The following is a 23090-nucleotide window of genomic DNA, read 5'->3' as shown; positions in this document are numbered from 1 at the left end:
CCATCAAAAGAAAGGGTTGAGGCAAAGCACAAAGCTAGCATCGTGACTTGTGTTTGGTAGCTACTACACATGAGAGTATTTGTACGCGGAGTTCGTGTACTTGGCTTTGCGTGGAAGCTCGGATTATTTTTTCACACAGTCAGCCGTACAAAGAACCATGACGCCAGTGGGTACCAGGTTTGAAGTGGAGAAGTTCGACGGGACCGGAAGCTTTGGGTTATGGCAGACAAGGGTGAAAGATTTGTTGGCACAACAGGGATGTTTGAAGGCGTTGTTGCAGGAAGCCAAGCCAGCTAAGATGGAGGTTGAGGACTGGGAGGAGTTACAGTTGAGGACAACCGGAACTATACGGTTGTGTCTGTCGGACCAGGTTATTTATCATGTGATGGATGAGAATTTGCCGAAGAAGGTCTGGGAGAAGCTGGAGAGTCAATTTATGTCCAAGACTGCGACGACCAAGGTGTATCTGAAGCAAAAGTTGTATGGGATGAAGATGCAGGAGGGGTCGGATCTTGTGGAGTATATGAACGCCTTTAATCAAGTCGTGACGGATCTAGCATGCTTGGGTGCGACGATTGACGACGAGGATAGGGCAATTCTGCTTCTTTGTTCATTGCCATCATCTATGACCATTTGATCACTACTTTGACGCACGGCAAGGAGACCGTCAAGAATGAGGATATTACTGCGGCCTTGCTATCTTATCATATGAGAAAGAAGAATGCGGTGGAAGTCTCTCATGGTGAAGGTTTGCTAGTCAAGGGTGAAGATTGGCGGAAGGGATATGAGGCAGGGAAGAACAAGAAAAAGAAAAAGAAAATACAGTGTCACAAGTGTAAGCAGAGGGGACATATTAAAAGGGACTGTCCAAAACTCAATGGTGGGTCAAGTGCTAATATGGCAATTCATGGTAATGACTCAGAAAACAGTAGTGATACCCTCGTAGTATTAGACAGGCGGTTGTCGTGGGTATAAGTCTGACATTAGATGTGTAGGGTACGAAAGGATGGACAGAGCCTTAGCTACGACGAGGTTGTATGAGTTCAGGCCCCTCTACGGTGGAGGTAATAGCCCTACGTCTCAGTGCTCTGGGAGCTTGTTGTCGAGTGGAATATGGATTACAGTGAATTGCTAACCCTTGCACCAGTGGGGAAGGGCGGCTTATATAGAGTGCGCTGCCCTCCACAACGGTTCGGTGCACAGGGGTGGAGTAGTGGCGAATAAATGCCTACGTTATAGGTAATGTATGTCTTAAATGCTAATAAAGGCACATGGAAACGTACGACCGTTTCCCTCCACGGGGGTTACAATGCACAGAGTGGAATCCAGTCGGTTAGTTTGATACACTCCGAATGCTCGTCTCCGACTGGATGGTGGAGGATTCGTTACCGACTGGATGATGGGAAGTCCTTAATTCAGTCGGAACTGACTAAGGGCCTTATCCCTTATGAAGGGTAGTCCTTGGGTAGGACTTATAGGGCAGGCCTATGACCCTACCCTAGGACTATAACCCCATCATTAGTCCCCGAATGGATTGGGGTTGGAATGACAAAGCGATGCTTGGAGTACGGATCCGACTGGTACAGATGTGACTTTGGCGTTGCCTGCCTCGATCCATTTTATCTTCTTTGACCAACGATCCGAGTGGAAGTATTTGTGAAACGAACTGTCGGGGACCGAGTGCTTCCGTGGTATCTTTTGACGTGACCAGTCAACTGACATCGGCGGATTTTCCGGGATCCTCAAATTTCGATTGCCGCGCGCTCAGCGGGGATGACGACATCGCACTCGAGTAGTACCTGACACCTCGATTCCCGCGCCTTCATCTTCTCCACTGATATCGCTGCGACCGTTCGGGGGATAAGATTTTGGGGCCACTTGCTAGTGACCCAGTCGGAACCTTATTTAAACCTCTGCGGCGAGGGTTTTTTCGTTACACTCGCCGGATAACTTGCATTTGCTCTGCTTCTCTCGCCATCCCCTGCGCATCCAAAGCTCCTTCCCTCTCCTTCTCCCTCGCGAATCCGCAGCCTCCGCCATGACAAAGGGGCAGACTAGCAAGCTAGAGGCGGGGAAGAAGAAGGGGAAGGCGGCGGCTCCTGCTCAGCGGCAGCAGCGAGCGCTACCGGCGGGGTGGATCCAGGGGGATTTCCTACCCTCCACGGTGACGGAGGAGGACTTGCTGGAGTTGGTGGAGCACGGGATGATTGCGCACAAGTCGTGGAGGTTGCCGGCGGAGGGCGAGACCGAGCCGGCGCCCCGGGAGGGGGAGCGCGTCCTGATGCTCAGCCACGTGCACCGAGGTTTCTCTCTGCCCCCACATCCCTTCTTCAAAGGTATCATGAACCACTTCGGGGCGCAGCTCCACCATTTCCCCCCAAATGCCATAGCTCATCTCTCTGCCTTCATCGTGTTGTGCGAGTGTTTCATCGGATGTCCTCCCCATTGGGGGCTTTTCAAACACATCTTCTCTGCTAGATCCCAAACCATCAAACGACTTAACCAGTCGGATGATAAAACTCACCTTCTCCAACTCTGTGGAGGCTTAGGCTTCCAAAAGAAGAGTAAAAGTAGCTATCCCGCTCTTTAGTTGAGTGAATCTGTTAGGAACTGGCAGTCGACATGGTTCTACTGCCAGGACGTTGCTTGCCCGAATGCCACGACAGGATTGCTTCCTTTTAGCTTAGACCGACCGACTCCGCCTAAGCAGCTCGCGCTCACGAAGGCGGAGAAGATCCATATCCAGCCTCTGGTCGACGCACTTGTAGATGTCGTCCGAAGGGGAGTCACCGGCATAGATTTGCTGGAGGTTTTCCTGGGCCGGCGCATCCAGCCTCTGCAAGCTCGACACCACGCCATGTAGCACTACACGGGGCCTGAGGACTCCACTCGGACCAACGTCGAGTGCGTGACCGGGGAGACGGTGGCGTCGTGGGTGCTCAACATCACAGGCGCTTGCGAAAAACCCAGAGGGGCCCGGCGAGTGAAGGCCTTCCGCGCCGACAACCCTCCTCCGGATGAGGTGAGTACAACTTGTCGAGTGCACACAACTGTCTTAGATTTATCGCTTTCTTGAATCACTGTCTGACGTCTGATGTTGTCGACTGTATCTTGTGCAGGCGTGGACTAACTGGTTTTCTCCTGTCTCAAACGGGAATCCGGCCGAGGAGGAGGAAGGTAGCCAGGAGGGCAGCGTGGAGAGTGTCGAGTACGTCTCCGACAGTGGGGAGACGGAGGAGGAGGAGTCCGCAGAAGAAGAAGAGGCAGATGAGGAGCAGAACTCGCCACCTCCACCGCCAGAGCTTCGGACTAAGCGTCGTCACGAACCTGCTCCTGTGGTATTGAGTGCCTCGCCAGCCGTTCCCGTGGCTCCGAGTGTTCGGAGCACAAAGAGGACCAGGGACTCTGCTGCTGAGCCTGTGGGTCAGCTCTCTAAGGTGGCCAAACCGAGTGGATCTAAGCCTCGGAAGGCTTTACCGCGGATGAGGGTCACAGTTCCCGTCACCTCCACGTAAGTGCATTGTTCTTCTATCCTCTTTTAGTATTTGATTGAACTCCTGCTTATTGGTCGAATGAATTTTACTCGACAGAGTTGCCACCTCTGCTACCTCTCCGACACGCCAGGGGGACGATCCCATGGACATGGACAACATTGCCACATCTCAGCTAGGTGCGTCGTAGCGATTCCAAGAGTCTACGTTATTGCGTCACGAATTCTGTCTTTGCTCTTGCCTTTTTCCTGTGGTCTCACGCCGTTCGGTCGGGTTTCCCTCAGGGGTGATTTATGTGGAGGAGGACGACCAGGGGAGGTCTGAGCAAGCTGTGGTGCATGTCCTTGGGGCCGTTCCGCCGGTTACTACTCTCGTCATGGACGCGCCTCTGACTGAGGCGATGCCGTCGACTGAAATGGCGCTGATCGTTGCTGAACCGACTGGAGCAGGCCTTGGGATGCCCAAGGAGCCTCCTACGATGCGAGGCTCGTCGACTGTCGAGTACAACGTCCAGCGCCTCCCGGAAGATCAGGTGGGAGCTGCCAAGGGGGCCATGGTGCAGGCGGAGCTGATGGCGGGAGAGGCCAAGAAAGCGTACGACTCCATCGCGTCCATGTACAAGCGAAGCTTGGAACTGCGGGACGATATCCGAGTAAGTGGGCTAGTAAGTATTTACTGTCCTCTTGTAACCCACTGGGTGTTTGAGCAATGCAGTCGGATATTGTATGATTATTTTGCAGTGGGTTCACTCTTAGTGAACCCAGTGGGTGTAGTCCCCGAGACTTCTGTCGAGTGCTTGCACCAGCAGTTGTCTTTATACACATTTTCTTTAACTTGACCAGATCAAAAAACTAATATGTTCGAATGTTAGCAGTGTGGGCACTCCGAGTGCACCTACTGGATGAGTCCCCGAGAGTAATTTTACTCAGGTCGGGTAGTAGTAACCTCATAGGCTTGTTCGTTGTCATGTATCTCAATAGGGCGGACCTGTTTGAGCTTCATGCCAGTGGGGTCACTCTTAGTGAACCCACTGGGTGTAGTCCCCGAGACCGCTGTCGACTGCTTGCGTCGGCAGGGGTCTGAAGAACTTAGAATATTTATTGTTGTCCTTGTTGAATTTGTCTGATCGTCTCTTGGCGCTGACTTGCAGAAAACTTGCGAGATGGGAGCAGGGTACGAGACTCTGAGGGCTGAAAAGGTGCAGTTTGCTGGGGAACTGGATGCAGCAATGGTTGCGTTGGCTGGTATGAAGGATGTTCTGGCTGGACGAGAAAAGTCCTTGGAGGAGGCCCGTGAGGCAAACAAGGCATTGACTGCTGAAGTGGACAAAATGGGGAAACAAAGGACTGAGATGATGGGATAGATGAAAGTGTTGAACAGGCGGTGCATAGCACAGGAAAATTACGTCAGTGACTGGGCCCGGAAGATGATAGCGCTTCTCGGTGGTAAGTTCCGTTTTTCCGAGTGCTTGTGGACTGTGCATTTCAATCTGCGCTTACTGTTTGCTCGTCCTGTCTTTGCAGATTTTTGCATGGACGCTGAGGTTGAAGCAGCTGACGTTGAACGATCAATTCTTGAGAATGTTCCACTCGGCGAGGACGCCAATCGAGATCTGCTCCGAGCGCACATTCGCCTCGGCAAAGTTGGACCTTTCATCGGTCGACTGAGAGAGGTCGTCGGCCGAATCGACAAGGAGCTTTGGCCTGAAGACGAGTCTCGGCACGAGATGGAAGGCTTGATGACTCGGCTGGTGGAGGTCCCGAACCGAGTGCAGGCGTGGAAGAAGTCTGCAGCTCGCTGTGGTGCGGACGTCGCTCTGTCGCTGGTCCGAGTGCATTGCAAGGAGGCTCGCGAAGAGAAGCTGAAAACGTTGCAAGTTGCTAACACCAAAAAGCTTCGATTCGAAGACTTCATGGAGACCTTCCTTGAGAGCGCCACTCGCATCGCCGACGGGATCGACCTCGACACATTCGTGGAGCCTGCCAGTCCCAGCGCCAGTCCTGACGACGTTTAAGAAAACTTTTACCTCGGTATGCCGAGTGTTGGTTGTAAGAAACTTTGGCCACTGCTGTTGGCCATCACATTCGTGGTTCGGTGTGGATAATCTTGATCTACACCGAGCCAACTATCCTTAGGCGAACTTTGAATTTGAATCGGATCTTTTTCTCTTCTTTTGCCAAAGAGTTGTTGATACGATTTTGGCTCATGGTGTTTGTTTGGCGTTTCTTGGTGAAGCCAATGGCAAACATGCGGAGCATGTAATTGTCAGTTGTCTTGACATCTGCATGAGCCTCACTGAGGGTCTGCCGAGTCTCCGAGTGGATCTGTAGGATACACTCGAAAGCAATCGATTACTTAGGCGATTCGGGATCGCGGCTAAGTCTTCGAGTGCGACTGTCAGGTCGTACTCGGAGCGAGTTATTACTCATGTAATTGTCAGTGGTCTTGACATCTACATGAGCCTCAATGAGGTTCTGCTACTCATGTAGTTGTCAGTTGTCTTGACATCTACATGAGCCTCAAGGAGGGTCTGCTAAGCCTCCGAGTGGATCTGTGAGATACACTCGAAGGAAGCTTTCTATTTAAGCGATTCTTGATCGCAGACGAGTCCCCGAGTGCGACGGTTAGTGCGCATTCGGAGAAAGTGTGTAGTTAGGCAATTCGTGATTGCAGCTAAGTCCCCGAGTGCGACGGTTAGTGCATACTCGGAGAAAATTTGTACTTAGGCGATTCTTGATCGCAGCTAAGTCCCCGAGTGCGACGTGAAGTGCACACTCGGAGAAAGTTAATACTTAGGTGATTCTTGATCGCAGCTAAGTCCCCGAGTGCGACGTTTAGTGCACACTCGGAGATAGTTTGTACTTAGGCGATTTTTCATCGCAGCTAAGTCCCCGAGTGCGACGTTAAGTGCACACTCAGAGAAACTTAATACTTAGGCGATTCCTGATCGCAGCTAAGTCTCCGAGTGCGACGTTTAGTGCACACTCGGAGATAGTTTGTACTTAGGCGATTTTTGATCGCAGCTAAGTCCCCGAGTGCGACGTTAAGTGCACACTCGGAGAAAGTTAATACTTAGGCGATTCCTGATCGCAGCTAAGTCTCCGAGTGCGACGTTTAGTGCGCACTCGGAGAAAGTTAGTACTTAGGCGATTCTTGATCGCAGCTAAGTCCCCGAGTGCGACGTTAAGTGCACACTCGGAGAAAGTTAATACTTAGGCAATTCTTGATCGTAGCTAAGTCCCCGAGTGCGACGTTAAGTGCACACTCGGAGAAAGTTAATACTTAGGCGATTCTGGATCGCAGCTAAGTTCCCGAGTGCGACGTTAAGTGCACACTCGGAGAAAGTTAATACTTAGGCGATTCTTGATCGCAGCTAAGTCCCCGAGTGCGACGTTAAGTGCACACTCGGAGAAAGTTAATACTTAGGCGATTCTGGATCGCAGCTAAGTCCCCGAGTGCGACGTTTAGTGCACACTTGGAGAAAGTTAATACTTAGGCGATTCTGGATCGCAGCTAAGTCCCCGAGTGCGACGTTTAGTGCACACTCGGAGAAAGTTAATACTTAGGCGATTCTGGATCGCAGCTAAGTCCCCGAGTGCGACGTTTAGTGCACACTCGGAGAAAGTTAATACTTAGGCGATTCTGGATCGTAGCTAAGTCCCCGAGTGCGACGTTTAGTGCACACTCGGAGAAAGTTAATACTTAGGCGATTCTGGATCGCAGCTAAGTCCCCGAGTGCGACGTTTAGTGCACACTCGGAGAAAGTTAATACTTAGGCGATTCTTGATCCCAACTAAGTTTTTTTAGACCGGAGTCTGCGACCGCGGAAGAATTTTTAACCTGCAAAAACTCAATATGCTTTGTATTATTTCACCGATACTTGTTCTTTACATTGCTTCAGTCGACGATCACGTGTAGAAGCGCTTCAGGAGGTCTCCGTTCCATGCTCGTGGCTCGTCCGTTTCCCTGTCGATGTTGTAGAGTCGGTATGCTCCGTTGTTCAGCACCTTGGAGATGATGAAGGGTCCTTCCCAGGCGGGAGCCAACTTGTGAGGTCTATGCTGATCCACTCGGAGCACCAGGTCGCCTGCTTGGAATGTGCGACTCCTGACGTGTCGCGCGTGAAAGCGCCGCAGATCTTGTTGATAAATGGTTGAGCGAGTCAATGCCATCTCGCGCTCCTCCTTTAGAAGATCCACTCCGTCTTGCCTTGCTTGTTCTGCTTCAGCTTCGGAGAAGAGTTCAACTCGTGGAGCATTGTGAAGCAAGTCAGTCGGAAGGACTGCCTCTGCTCCGTAAACGAGGAAGAACGGGGATCGCCCTGTAGATCTATTTGGGGTTGCGCGGAGACCCCAAAGCACCGAAGGTAGCTCGGTGACCCATGCGCCAGCGGCATGTCCCACCTCTCGCAGGAGTCGAGGCTTCAAACCTTGCAGAATAAGCCCATTCGCCCGCTCTGCTTGCACGTTTGTTTGGGGATGCGCCACAGACGCAAAATCCACTCGGATACCTTGGCCTGTACAGAAACCTTTGAATCTGTCCGAGTCAAAGTTTGTTCCGTTGTCAGTGATTACGCTGTGAGGAACCCCGAATCTGGAGATGATGTCCCTGACAAACTTGATGGCCTTTAGGGCGTCGAGCTTCTTGATGGGCTTGGCTTTGATCCACTTTGTGAATTTGTCGACTGCTACCAACAGATGTGTGAATCCCCCTTGGCCTGTCCTGAATGGACCGACTGTATCTAATCCCCATACCGCAAACGGCCAAACAAGAGGGATTTTCTTCAACGCAGATGTTGGCTTGTGGGACTTGTTGGAATAGAAATGACAGCCTTCACATCGGTCGACCATATCTTTAGCCATTTCATTCGCCTGCAGCCAGAAGAAGCCAGCTCTGAATGCTTTAGCGACGATTGCTCTTGAAGAGGTGTGATGACCGCAAGTTCCTGAGTGAATTTCTTCCAGGATTAACTGTCCCTCCTCAGGGGAGATGCACCGTTGAAGAACGCCTGAAACGCTTTCCTTGTACAACTGGCCATCAATGACAGTGAACGATTTTGACCTGCGGACAATCTGTCTGGCTTGGACTTCGTCTTCTGGTAATTCTTGCCTCAGGATGTATGCAATGATCGGCACAGTCCAATCGGGGATGACAACAAGAATCTCCATGATCAAATCAACCACAGCAGGTACGTCGACTTCAGTCGGATCTGTCGAGCTCTTTGGTTGTACTGGTTCCTCTGTGAAAGGATCTTCTTTAACTGAGAGAAGGTGGAGGTGCTCGAGGCAGACGTCACTCGGGACTGGTCTCCGAGTGGATCCGAGTTTTGCCAACTCATCAGCTGCTTGGTTTTTCAGTCGCGGAACGTGGTGGAGTTCCAGACCTTCAAACTTTTTCTCGAGCTTCCTCACTGCATTGCAGTACGTGGTCATGGTGGGGTTCGTGACGTCCCACTCCTTCATCACTTGATTGACCACCAAATCCGAATCGCCATAGACCATTAGGCGACGGACGCCGAGTGAGATGGCCATGCGCAGTCCATAAAGGAGAGCTTCATACTCTGCCTCGTTGTTGGAGGAATCAAAGTGTATCTGCAGCACATACTTGAGTTTGTCGCCCTTCGGCGATATGATCACAACGCCAGCGCCGGAGCCATTCAACATCTTGGACCCATCGAAGAACATTGTCCAATGAGCCGAGTAGATGTGGGTCGGTTGCTGTTGTTCTACCCATTCTGCTATGAAGTCAGCCAGGGCTTGAGACTTTATAGCTTTCTTGGCCTCGAACTTGATGTCGCAGTACAACATCTCCATTGCCCATTTCGCCACTCGGCCCGATGCGTCCCGATTGTGGAGGATTTCCGACAACGGAGCACCAAAAACGACAGACACCGAGTGATCTTGGAAATAATGGGCCACCTCTGCTTGGAAGGAGTCAGTGTTGGAAATATGCCCTAGAGGCAATAATAAATTAGTTATTATTATATTTCTTGGTTCATGATAATCGTTTATTATCCATGCTATAATTGTATTGATTGGAAACACAATACTTGTGTGGATACATAGACAAAACATTGTCCCTAGTAAGCCTCTAGTTGACTAGCTCGTTGATCAAAGATGGTCAAGGTTTCCTGGCCATAGGCAAGTGTTGTTGCTTGATAACGGGATCACATCATTGGGAGAATCATGTGATGGACTAGACCCAGACTAATAGACGTAGCATGTTGATCGTGTCATTTTGTTGCTACTGTTTTCTGCGTGTCAAGTATTTATTCCTATGACCATGAGATCATATAACTCACTGACACCGGAGGAATGCTTTGTGTGTATCAAACGTCGCAACGTAACTGGGTGACTATAAAGATGCTCTACAGGTATCTCCGAAGGTGTTAGTTGAGTTAGTATGGATCAAGACTGGGATTTGTCACTCCGTGTGACGGAGAGGTATCTCGGGGCCCACTCGGTAATACAACATCACACACAAGCCTTGCAAGCAATGTAACTTAGTGTAAGTTGCGGGATCTTGTATTACGGAACGAGTAAAGAGACTTGCCGGTAAACGAGATTGAAATAGGTATGCGGATACTGACGATCGAATCTCGGGCAAGTAACATACCGAAGGACAAAGGGAATGACATACGGGATTATATGAATCCTTGGCACTGAGGTTCAAACGATAAGATCTTCGTAGAATATGTGGGATCCAATATGGGCATCCAGGTCCCACTATTGGATATTGACCGAGGAGTCACTCGGGTCATGTCTACATAGTTCTCGAACCCGCAGGGTCTGCACACTTAAGGTTCGACGTTGTTTTATGCGTATTTGAGTTATATGGTTGGTTACCGAATGTTGTTCGGAGTCCCGGATGAGATCCAGGATGTCACGAGGAGCTCCGGAATGGTCCGGAGGTAAAGATTGATATATAGGAAGTCCTGTTTTGGTCACCGGAAAAGTTTCGGGCTCATCGGTAGTGTACCGGGAGTGCCGGGAGGGGTGCCGGGGACCATCGGGAGGGGTGTCACGCCCCAAGGGGTCTCATGGGCTATGGGAAGAGATAAACCAGCCCCTAGTGGGCTGGAATAAGTTCCCACTAAGGCCCATAAGGTTTGAGAAGGAAAAAACACAAGGTGGAAAGAGTTTCCAAGTGGGAAGGTGGAATCCTACTCCAAGTAGGATTGGAGTAGGACTCCTCCACCTCCAATTTCGGCCAAACCTTGAGGGTTTGAGGCTGCCTCTTCCCTCCCCCTCCCTCCTATATATACTGAGGTATTAGGGCTGATTTGAGACAACTTTTGCCACGGCAGCCCGACCACATACCTCCACGGTTTTACCTCTAGATCGTGTTTCTGTGGAGCTCGGGCGGAGCCCTGCTGAGATTAGATCACCACCAACCTCCGGAGCGCCGTCACGCTGCCGGAGAACTCATCTACCTCTCCGTCTCTCTTGCTGTATCAAGAAGGCCGAGATCATCGTCGAGCTGTACGTGTGCTGAACGCGGAGGTGCCGTCCGTTCGGCACTAGATCGTGGGACTGATCGTGGGACGGTTCGCGGAGCGGATCGAGGGACGTGAGGATGTTCCACTACATCAACCGCGTTCACTGACGCTTCTGCTGTACGGTCTACAAGGGTACGTAGATCACACATCCCCTCTCGTAGATGGACATCACCATGATAGGTCTTCGTGCGCGTAGGAAATTTTTTGTTTCCCATGCGACGTTCCCCAACAGTCAGGACTTCGGAGACATAATACACTGGCCGCTGAACCTTGTATGCTTTGCCTTCTTCCTCTCGTTCGACTGTGAGAACAGTGCTCACGACTTGATTTGTAGCCGCGATGTATAGAAGAAGGGGCTCTTTACTGAGCAGAGCAGTAAGAACCGGCTGGGTGGAAAGTAGGACTTTGAGGTCGTCGAATGCGACTTGGGCTTTGTCTGTCCACTCGAAAGTATCTGATTTCTTCATGAGTCGGTACAGAGGAAGCGCCTTCTCGCCGAGTCGACTGATAAACCTGCTCAAAGCCATTAGGCAACCTGTGAGCCTTTGAACATCGTGTATTCTGACTGGCCGCTCCATTCGGACGATGGTCCCGATCTTTTCGGGGTTGACATCGATCCCACGTTCGGAAACGAAGAAACCGAGTAACTTTCCGCTGGGAACGCCGAATGAACACTTGGCGGGGTTGAGCTTGATATCGTACCTACGAAGGTTGGCGAATGTTTCTGCCAAGTCAGTCAGCAGGTCGCAACCTTTGTGTGACTTGACTACGATATCATCCATATACGCCTCCACATTCCGACCGATCTGGTCGAGGAGGCATTTTTGGATCATGCGCATAAAGGTTGCTCCTGCATTCTTCAAACCAAATGGCATAGTGATGTAGCAGAAGCACCCGAATAGGGTGATGAAGGCGGTTTTTAATTCATCGGGGCCATACAGACGGATCTGATGATAGCCCGAGTAGGCATCAAGAAATGACAAACGCTCGCAACCCGCAGTCGAATCGACAATTTGATCAATGCGGGGGAGCGAAAAATGGTCTTTCGGGCAGACCTTATTGAGATGCTTGAAGTCGATGCACATTCGGATCGACTTGTCCTTCTTGGGCACCATGACAACATTCGCGAGCCACTCGGAGTGGTGTACCTCGCAAATGAAGTTGGCTGCCAAAAGCTTGGCCACTTCTTCTCCGATTGCCTTCCTCTTGTGCGCGGCGGACCGACGCAGGCGTTCTCGGACAGGCCGAGCAGTGGGATCCACATGCAGTCGGTGCTCAGCCAACTCCCTGGGTACACCTGGCATGTCAGAGGGCTTCCATGCGAAGATGTCCCAGTTCTCACGGAGGAATTGGGTGAGCTCGGCTTCCTATTTAGGATCGAGGGTGGTGGAGATGTTCGTCGGGGCAGCGGTGTCGTCCGTCGGGTGGATGCTGACCTTCTTCGTCTCTCCCGCCGACTGGAATGCAGACTCCGAAGCTGGCTTCTTCGCACGCATCAAGTCAGCAGGGTCGACTGTTTTCTTGTACTCGTCAAGCTCGAGGACAGCCATCTGCTGATCGGCGATCCTTGATCCCTGCTGCAGACACTCTTCGGCCCGCTGTCGATTGCCTGTGATAGTGATCACACCTTTCGGGCCTGGCATCTTTAGTTTTAGGTACACGTAACATGGACGGGCCATGAAACGCGCATACGCCGGGCGGCCCAGAATTGCGTGGTACACGCTCTCGAAGTCCACCACCTCGAACGTCAGCTTTTCCTTACGGAAGTTCTTGTCGGAGCCGAAAACGACGTCCAACGCGATCTGGCCGAGTGACTTGGCCTTTCGTCCAGGGACGACTCCATGGAATTGCATGCTGCTCTCGCTGAGTTTGGACATCGGAATGCCCATCCCCTTGAGAGTGTCGGCGTACATGATGTTCAAGCCACTGCCGCCGTCCATGAGGACTTTGCGCAGTCGGACTCCTTCCACCACCGGGTCGACGACCAGAGCCTGTCTCCCTGGGGTGGGTACGTGTGCTGGATGATCCGACTGGTCAAAGGTGATCGCAGTCTGAGACCATTTGAGGAACTTGGGGTTGGTAGGCGTGGCCATGTTCACCTCCCTGTTCACCAGCTTCAGTCGACTCTTGCTCTCAACGTCAGCAAAAATCATCAGCGTTGCATGGACTTAGGGGAATGGATCCTCCTTGTCCTCCTCATCCTGTTCATTTCCCTTTTCACTCGGTTGCCCTTCGCCGAACCCCTGGATCAGGAGGCGACATTGCTGAGTGGTATGCTTCGGATATATGGCGTTGCCCTCTTCATCCATATTCGTGTGAATCGGACATGGCTGGTCCAGGATGGGGTTGTTGAACTGCTTCTTCTTGGGGGTGAACTGAGCCTTCCCCTTGCCCTTGAACTTGGCATTGGTAACAGCTGCGGCTTCTGCCTGCGGAGTGGACGGAGCTTTCTGCTTCTGCTTCTGAGTGTTATTCCCATCACCATCAACGACTGTTTTGTGCTTGCCGCTACGGATGCGGTCCTCTTCTTCGCCATTTGCATAGCGTGTCGCTATCTCCATCATCTTGCTCATGGAGATGTCGCCTGTTCGACCGAACTTCAGGTACAGATCTCTGTACCGCACGCCTGCCTTGAAGGCGCAGACTGCTTGGTGCTCTGTGACGTTCTCCACTGTGTGGTAGAGGGTCGTCCAACGCTGAATGAAATCGCGCAGGGGCTCATTCTGCTTCTGGACACAGTGCTAGAGCTCCACGAGGCCAGCAGGGCGCTTGCACGTCCCTTCGAAGGTCCTGATGAACACTCGGGCCAGATCTGCCCAGCTGTAGATGCTTGAAGGGGCCAATTGGTTCAGCCACGCTCGCGCCGAGCCGTCGAGCATCAGAGGGAGGAGCTTCATGGCGACGTGGTCGTCCCCTCCTCCGATCTGGACTGCCACTCGGTAGTCATCCAGCCACGTTTCTGGCTTGGACTCTCCTGTAAACTTGCTGATCCCCGTCGCCAATCGAAAGTTGGGTGGGATGTCAGCCGAACGGATGGCTCGACTGAAACACTCGGGACCAGAAACGATGGTCCTGCTTCCACTCGGACGGTCAATATCGTGACCATCACGGTGGGCTCGGCCCCTGTCGACCCTCCGCTGGGCGATATGCCCTCTCGCGTCGAGCCTTGGATCGTAAGTGTCACCGACTGAATGCCGATCATCATGATGTTGGGGCCCATAGGGCCCACCCCGCGGAGGGGTGCGTGAACGGCGACGATCTTCGGGATTTATGGAACGGCTGCCTCCCCTGTGTCGCTGATGAGAACCAGGGCTGTGAACTGACCGATGCGTGTTCACATGAACAGAACTATTGTGGATCCTGTTGTGCGACTGGGAGACCGCCGAATTTTGCTGCTGCGCCGTGTGCAGCAGGGCGCGGATTTGCTCAATCCCCCTGCCAGCCTCTGAACCAGTCGGCTGAAGGGAATCGGCTATCTTGGCAGCGGCAGCCAAGTTGAGGATGGGTGTGCGGAACAACTCCACGTTGCTCCGCCGAGTGTGCCGACTGGCAGAACGGCGAGGTGGACGGCGAGCGCCGGATGTTTCGCCGATCTCGTGCTCGTTCCGGCCAGTTTGGCGGGGACTTTCATGGGAGTTGGCCATGTGTACTTCTGCTGCAGGCTCGCGACCCAAGTACTTGGAAGGAAACTCAGTCGGAACCGAGTCCGAGCGCTGGGACGACGGGGCAACCACAACCGACTCTAGGACCGTCACTTGTGAAGACGCGTTCTGGTGCGCCTGGGCGTGTTGCACCCAACGCTGGAGCCGCGGACGGCGGGACCACTTGTTGCGGTGCGTGACGGCGGTGTAGGTCGACACCGGAGCCGACTGCTGGAGAAGAAGAATGCCGCGGGCGACGGCACGGAAGTGCGTAGCTCCGCGACGGGGGAGCGCCTCGACGTCGAGAGGGCATCCCGAAGCCATGCCGAATCGTCGACGATGAAGGAGAGAGCGCCGAAGAGGATCTCGTGACCCATGCTCGAATCACCACCGGATGACATGACGAAAAGATGTAGTCGCAAACTCGCCGGAAGTCGCTTAGACGCCTGCCCCACGGTGGGCGCCAACTGTCGTGGGTATAAGTCTGACAGTAGATGTGTAGGGTACGAAAGGATGGGCAGAGCCTTAGCTACGACGAGGTTGTATGAGTTCAGGCCCCTCTACGGTGGAGGTAATAGCCCTACGTCTCAGTGCTCTGGGAGCTTGTTGTCGAGTAGAATATGGATTACAGTGAATTGCTAACCCTTGCACCAGTGGGGAAGGGCGGCTTATATAGAGTGCGCTGCCCTCCACAACGGTTCGGTGCACAGGGGTGGAGTTGTGGCGAATAAATGCATACATTACAGGTAACGTATGTATTAAATGCTAATAAAGGCACATGGAAACGTACGACCGTTTCCCTCCAGGGGGGTTACGATGCACAGAGTGGAATCCAGTCGGTTAGTTTGATACACTCCGAATGCTCGTCTCCGACTGGATGGTGGAGGATTCGTTACCGACTGGATGATGGGAAGTCCTTAATTCAGTCGGAACTGACTAAGGGCCTTATCCCTTATGAAGGGTAGTCCTTGGGTAGGACTTATAGGGCAGGCCTATGACCCTACCCTAGGACTATAACCCCATCAGCGGTCAACCAAAAGTGAAGCGTGGATGTTGGATTCAGCTTGCTCTTTTCATGCGACACCCAACAAGGAGTGGTTCTCTTCGTACAAGTCTGGTGATTTTGGTTTAGCCTATATGGGCGATGACACTGGTTATCGTGTTGCTGGAGTAGGTGACATTAAAATCAAGATGTTTGACGGAGTTGAGCGGATGCTTCGGGGAGTCAGGCATGTTCCGGGGCTAAGGAAGAATCCAATTTCGCTTGGAGTTCTTCATGATGGTGGTATGGTATTCCGTTGTGATCGGGATAAGAAGACCATGGAAATCATGGAAGATGAGGTGACCGTGATGATTGGAGCGAGGACGGCTTCACATCTTTACAAGTTGCAAGGAAGCACTATTGCAGGTGGAGCCAAGGAGACTGGAGTTGCAGGAGTAGCAGCAGGTTCCCACGGAGGCGGCGGGTCTGGGGCAGACTCGTCGGGTAGCTCTTGGTAAGCTACGAAGAAGACAACACAAGTCCGGAGTACATGAAAGTTTGATGCACAGACAAATTCAAAGTGGTGGAAAATATTCGCCAAGGTGGAGTTTGTTAGAGTTGTGTCGAATATTCTCGTACGAGTTGGGTTACATATGGACTTGGTGTTGTAGTGTGGGTAGGATACATGTAGTGTCGTAGTCGGACACGTCGTACCCTTGGCCTCTTATATATGAGGAGGCACCCCACGTTGTAACCTATGACGACTAGATAGCGACAAGCTCGCAAGGGGGAGCCGACGGCTTGTGCCGGCGCCCGGGTGACCGGTGTTGCGGTATCTCGGGGAGGAGCGCCCGTAGTCATTGCCCCGGGGAGTAGGCGAGTTCGCCGAACCTCGTTAACAAATCTCGGTGTCGTCATCGTGCTGTGATTGCTTGTTCCTCGGTGGATCGACCGCGTACCTCGGATTTATTCTTAATAGAGCAAATCAATGGATTGTCCAAAATAAGCCTAATTTAATTTAACAGTACGCTTCGCTGAATCTCCCCTAATAATAAACCACGGATCGCTTCTGCCGTACGTCGCGGCTGTTTTGCAAAAAAGTCCTTTTGTTTTCGGCTATTCAACCCGCGGTCCCTCTTTAAGTGGTATCTGAGAAAACGTTTCAGTTTTGCAAATTAACCCCTGCGTTTTGCGAGAATCCCACCCGCACTCCTTTGTTCTATCTTCTCCAGTAGGCATCGCGCAGATGGAGGAGGCCGTCGCCGCCGGCAGGATGCTCAACCAGGAGCAGAAGGAGGTGGTGCGCTCCAAGCCCACCCTCGCCGCCGTCATCGACGAGCTCGAGCGCCTCCGCGCCCCGCTCGCCGTCGCCGTCGCCGAGGAGGTCTCCGTCTCCGTCCCCCCGCCCCCGCCCCGTCCGCCTCCGGCTTCGATTCGTTCGTCCAGGACCTCCTCGCGCTCGTCTACTTCGGCGCCCTCTTCGACGTCAAGCCGCAGAGCGACTTCATCGCCACCATGGCCGCGCGAGAGCACGAGTGGAGCAGCTGCATCACCTACGACTGCGTCGAGGACGACACCGTGGACCTGCTCGTGGAGGGCGACCTCGACGTCGTGTCCGCTGTGGCCGCCCTCGCCGCGGCTCGCCCTGCTTCCGCGGTCGGCGTCTCCCACCGCGACGCGCTCCAGGCCTGTGCACACCATGCCCGCTTATGGCTCGTCCGTGCCGACGAGCCCATCCACCCTGGCTCCTCTGTTACTTGTGCGTGTTGTTGATGTAGTAGTAGATTTGTTGCTTGGTTTGGTTGGAAGTGATTGCTGACTGAAACCTATGCCTTTTGGCTGTAGATGCTGCGGTGAGGGCTAAGCTGGACAGGATCATGGCATCAGACTACTACACAGCAGCTGCAGTTGGAGGCTATGGAGCTGAAGGTGTGCAGATATAGGAGAGTATGGCTGCCTCACTAGAGGCATCAGCAGTGGAGGAGAACCTAGCTGCTGAAGGCCACAAGGTGAAATCGCAAACTTCATTTCTTTTCTTGCATAATTTAATTCATGCTTAGCATGGTGCAGTTTATCGTTGCCGTGAGACTATGTTATGATATTTGTCAAAGATTTATGCACACAATGCTCCTGAGATTGAGTGAGGAGAGAAAATGGAGGCAGCGGCGCTGGGGTATGTGTTTCTTTAGATGTGTGCTGGGAATAAAGAATGAAAAAAGGCTTTGTCCGTTGTTGCAGAGTCTATCAACGTGGATGGGCCATTGGGCTTACTTAACTAATACAGTGTAGTTCGGCACTTCGGTCATTAGGTTACAACGACCGGACTCACCGATGTAATTTCGGTTTCTGCCAATCACTAACCGAATGAACAACCGAAGTGTCGGTCCTTGGTTTTTTCGGCTTCGGTCCCAGTTATTTCGGCTCCGGTCTTCGGTTCTCAGTTTTTATGCCCACGCCTATTCTCCGGTGGCAGAGAAGGTGGAAGGGGGAATAACTTCTGCTGGGCTCGTCGGCGAGCGTGTTGCTTCACGACGGGGAGGACAGTGGGCGTTGTGTGCTTACAGGGGGGGCGGGTAGGCCGAAGGCAGAGCGCCTAGATCCTGCCACTACCATCTCCTCCCGTGCGAAGCCACTCAGGGCCGTCGCCTAGCCCGGCTACAATGGATTCCTCGCCACCCACCACATTCCCTTCCTCCCGGTCGGCGCCGCCACGCCTCCTCTTTCTCCTGGCCGTTCCTCCTCTTCTCCACCCTGTCCACCATCCTTCCCCCGTCGTGCGCTCCACATCTCCCCCCCCATGCTTCTGCCCAAAACCCGCCACCTACCGCCTCGAGCGGCGGCCAGCCCTCCCACTCCAGAACACTCCACCGTGGCCTCGCGCATCTGACCAGCCACGGAACAAAACGCGACGATGTCAGGCACTAGGGCGTGACAGACGAGCCACCGCCGAATCGAGGCATGGACCTGCTCCTACCCCGCCTCAGATCCGGCTGCCCGTGACCCGGCACCGCCACCGTCCATATGGTGGGCATGTAGTGGACAGAGGAAGGAGGGAGTGTGCTCCCCGACGTCCCACCTGCAAGATCCATGGTGGAGGATGTCGACCAACACCACCACAAGCTTCCAATCCGCCTCCCGAGAGTTCTGTTCTTTGATGCTGACATCTTGTGCGACTCTCCTTCCCATCAACAAGCCACTGGACTTCAACTTCTTCTCCTACATACTACATGAAGAAAATGTCGCTTCAGCTCTTGGTGTACTCTTGTGTAGATTTTTCTAGAGCAATATTACTTACATTCAGTTTTGTGTCGTCATGGAAATTAAGAGGGCCGTCTCCTGACGCCACAACGTCTTCATTCAGATCTTAATTGGAAAGCAAGAACCAAATTGTTTTTTAATTGCCTCTCCCCTCCAGATTTTCCCATATCGCGAGATAGTGGCCATGGCATCGTGAGGCTGATGCAGCAAACACAGAAGCAAAAGCTTGTGAAGAAGCCGTAACAATTCAAAACTTTGATTTTGTCAATTGCTTCCACTAGAATATCTATGCCTTCGAGCATGATTCTCAGCCGTTGCATTCTTCCGTTGCAACGCACGGACTCTTTTGCTAGTATCATCAAATCCAAACGACGCTTGGGTGGCATAGCATAAAAGGATTGCTTAAATAGCCTCATACAGGATGCGCCAATTCCTTACAAGTCACCACACGGCCTGAATCGTAGAAATGACAGAAGGATCAGCTACCAATTTTGCACTGAAATAAGCCGATATAGTTTTACCAGCATACAAGATGAGAAAGTGGTAAAAAATCAAATTGACTTGTAACCAGAACATTAAGCTCTTGTATATGTTGTTTACCGTTTATAATTCTATCAAAGAGTTGTCGGAAAGATCGCACCAGTTCAGACCATTTGACAGTTATGGTATTATGAAAAGAAAACTGAATAAGTGGACTATCTTCTAGGCTAAAAGTCCCTAAACAAAATCATCAATTGATTTCATACAGTGAGGAATACAAAGTACTTAACCAATAATCACATAGCGAATGACACATATCTAGTCATAAGAATGTTACAAAATCCGTTCTGTTTTTTTAATCTTCTAAATGACCAAATACTAGAAAATACACAAGCAAGAATGTATCATTACCAATTATAAGGATAAGAGAATACAAAGGTGACATCTGAAGTTAAAGTGAGGAACTTAATCTTAATAATACGGACCATCTCCCAACGCAGTAGCACAAGACGATTTTCTAAGAGAAACAAAGCATTAAGGTACACACTAGATGATGATTTCCGAGGTATACAATTCATAGACAAAAGCTAAAAGATCCGGTCTTAAACCTGGGACAAGCCTACGAAAGAAGCTCAATAAAACTTCCAGCATAAAAACAACCTGCATTTGGCCATTTGGGAACTATAAAGGTAACCTAAAAGATATTTATAACAAATCACAATGAGCAAGGAAATCAGAGATACACAAAACTGCAATGTCAAAATAAACATTACAATTCATTAGCAACCTAGTTAACTAGATAAATATTAGAGTGAATTCCTCTTTTTACCCTGTAGTTGTACATTTTTGACACTAACTACCCCATCGAGTGGAAATTCGTCTATAATACCCCTTTTAGAAGCTTTGGACACTCGTTTTCTGATGCATGTCCATCAGGCAAGGTGTGAGGTGACGTCCGGGATCCAAAAATATATGAACGATGATGAAGAATGGAACAGATGGACAAGAAAAGTCTGGACATGATCGTCAACGATGTCCTCTGATCTTTATAGTTTTTTCTACGAATCATTAACGCAACATGCCAATCCTATCTAGCATAAACAAGAAAAATGTAAATCTGAGGAATTACCGTCTTAAAAGTCATCAAAATCTGATATTTCGATAAAAGTTTCACTAAATTGGGTAACATGTGTCACAAATGTACGACTACAAGGTAAAAAGCGGAATTTACTCTAAATATTATGTTGTTCCTGGCCAAAATTACTTACCACGTAGCTCGTACTCCGTCCGTAAAGAAATATAAGAGCGTTTAGATCACTAAAGACTCTTCTTGTATTTCTTTACAGAGGGAGTACTAAATAAAACTGGTTCTAGGAAAATCACATGAAGGGACTATAATACATGACATCAAAGTCCATTCAAGCATACTAGGATAATGTGTAAGAACAATTCAGAAGTTCTAACTGGGAAACTTTCAGAATGTGAAACGGCAGGATAGGATAATGAACGCACAAATTAGGGAAGTATCAAGTGTATCTCTACAACCAACAGGACTTGTGACCAGAAGTTTCAAACAGACTTAGATATTGGAATGACCGCCTTCCATCCGTGTCATTTACTAGAGCATAATCACTTGAGTGTCCTACCTATCTTGCAAGAAGAACTCCCTATAACCTTACATGGATACACTTGTGCCTCCAGGTTCTACTAGCCTACTCCAAAGACAATGCACTTATTCATGGTATTATATGCACATGGAACAAACTACTGCAATCAAACACATGAAAAAAAAAAAGACTGATCCGAGTGTGCAAAAGAGTGAGCAACATCGCTGGACAAAAATGGCGACAGGGTTTACCGAAGTCAGTCCTCTGGAGCGAGGAACGTGGGCGGCCATGCCAGGGAGTAGGCGAAGACGGGGTCCCCATAGTCCTTGCCACTTGTCGTCGGCAGGCGCTCCATCTTGCCGGTGTGCAGATCGTACGTGTAGCGCCCAAATCCCCAGGTTTTGATGAACTCCTTCCCTGTGCGACCGGCGTCCATGTCGGTGGGCCAGATGCAATGGGTCCTGAGCATCCGGTTGCTGGGCATGCCAGGAATCATGTCGCACAGCGCGTTCAATTCCACGATCCTCCTCTCCAGAAGCCAACCGTTGTCGCTCCACCTGCCCTCCCCGCGCACCCAGAGATGCAGCTGCTGCTCGCCGTCCGTGACCAAGCAAAGCCGCCCGTCCGGCGTCTCCCCGACGCGGTACTTGCACACAGCCAGCGCGTCGATTCGCAGCGCGCGCGGCGCCTGCAGGTAGGAGAACCTGAGCGTGACAGGGTCCAGCACCAGCACGCGCTGAGAGTTGCAGATGTGCCAGTATATCTTGCCGGCGGCGTGCACGCAGCGTCCTTCGAACCACCAGGGATCGAAATCGACCACGACATCCTCGTCTCGCGGGAGCGCGCGCCAGCTGCAGTCGCCGTTGTCGACGGACGCGACCCAGGCGCGAGGGCGCACGTCGTCGATGGCGAAGCAGACAACCTCGAAGCAGAGCTTGCCCGGGTGAGCGCGGAGAGCAGCGCGGAGCCGACGTAGTACCTTGAGCTGCGCCAGCGGCGGTCATCGGGCACCGTATCGCGGCGCGGGGGCGGGAGGACCGCGCGGCGGCGGGTGGCCGGGTCGAGGACGAGGAAGCGGGGGATGAGCTGCTTGGGAAGGGTGTCGGACAGGTGTGCTTCGGTAAAACCCCTCCCGTACAAAACGTATAAAGTAGAATGTATACCCACCTCTACATTATAGACCGTTATACGTATACTATATGAGGTGGATATACTTACAACGGCCTATAGTATATAATACGAGGTGGATATACATTCTACTTTACGTTTTATGGCGGAGGGTTGTACCGAAGCAAAAGTGGGGGTCGGCTCGAAAAGCACGAGGCCTTGGTGCGAGTCGTAGAGGTAGAAGCGGAAGGCGTCCTGAGCGAAGTCGAGGGAGAGGCGCGGGGAGGAGGCGTCGAGGGGAGCGAACACGGCGGGGGTGTCGGGAGACTTGGTTTCCTCCATGGGGTACGGGGGAGAGACTTGGGTTGGATGGAAGAAGTGGCCGAGTAGAGGAGGGGCGCGAGGGAGGCAGCGGGCGGCCAGGCGGCGCCTGCGGTGGCAGGCGAGGGCGGCACGGAGGAGGTCGGCGAGGCAGAGACGGCGGAGAATGCTGAAGATGTCGAACTCGGCGAGCACGTTGATGGAGACGTCCGGGTCCGGCGCCTTAGCCTGTGGCTCCACCGGCGGCGGGGGAGGAACCGGGGTGGATGAAGGTGGGGCTTTTTTGGTTCTGGTCTTCTTCCCTTTGTTCTTCCGCGCCATTGCTGGGGCTGCAGGAGGGTGCGAGAGAGGGGCCGGACGGCGGAGGGACTGCCGCACGCGGGGCATCGTTTTGCAGGACGGACATGTGATTTCCGCGTTGCCTTTTCGAATTTTGGGATGGTGGTGCGTTTGACTTGTACTCAAAATTCATGGTGAGGTCTGATGGAAATTGATTTTGCAAGGAGAGATAAGCTCACCGAAGGTCACCGGACTTGTACTCAAAATTCACTTCAGTCACTGGCTTAAGAATATCCGATACACGATCACGAAAGTCACATCCGTTAACACCGACTGCCATCACGTACGCTTTGGTTTCGTATTTTTTTGGATAAAAAGACTAAAAATCTAACGAATACAAAGCATGATGAGCAATAGTTAGCCTCT

General features: G+C 51.8%; 1 pseudogene; it reads right to left on the bottom strand.

Annotated features, from left to right (window-relative positions):
• Positions 1 to 19868: 19868 nt before the first annotated feature.
• On the bottom strand, positions 19869 to 22878 carry LOC123397525 (annotated as a pseudogene).
• Positions 22879 to 23090: the final 212 nt, after the last annotated feature.

The sequence above is a fragment of the Hordeum vulgare genome, chromosome 5H (assembly GCF_904849725.1).
Source record: "Hordeum vulgare subsp. vulgare chromosome 5H, MorexV3_pseudomolecules_assembly, whole genome shotgun sequence".
NCBI lineage: Eukaryota > Viridiplantae > Streptophyta > Magnoliopsida > Poales > Poaceae > Hordeum > Hordeum vulgare.
The sequence above is the reverse complement of the archived record's forward strand: the minus strand, read 5'-3'. Positions and strand labels throughout refer to the sequence as shown.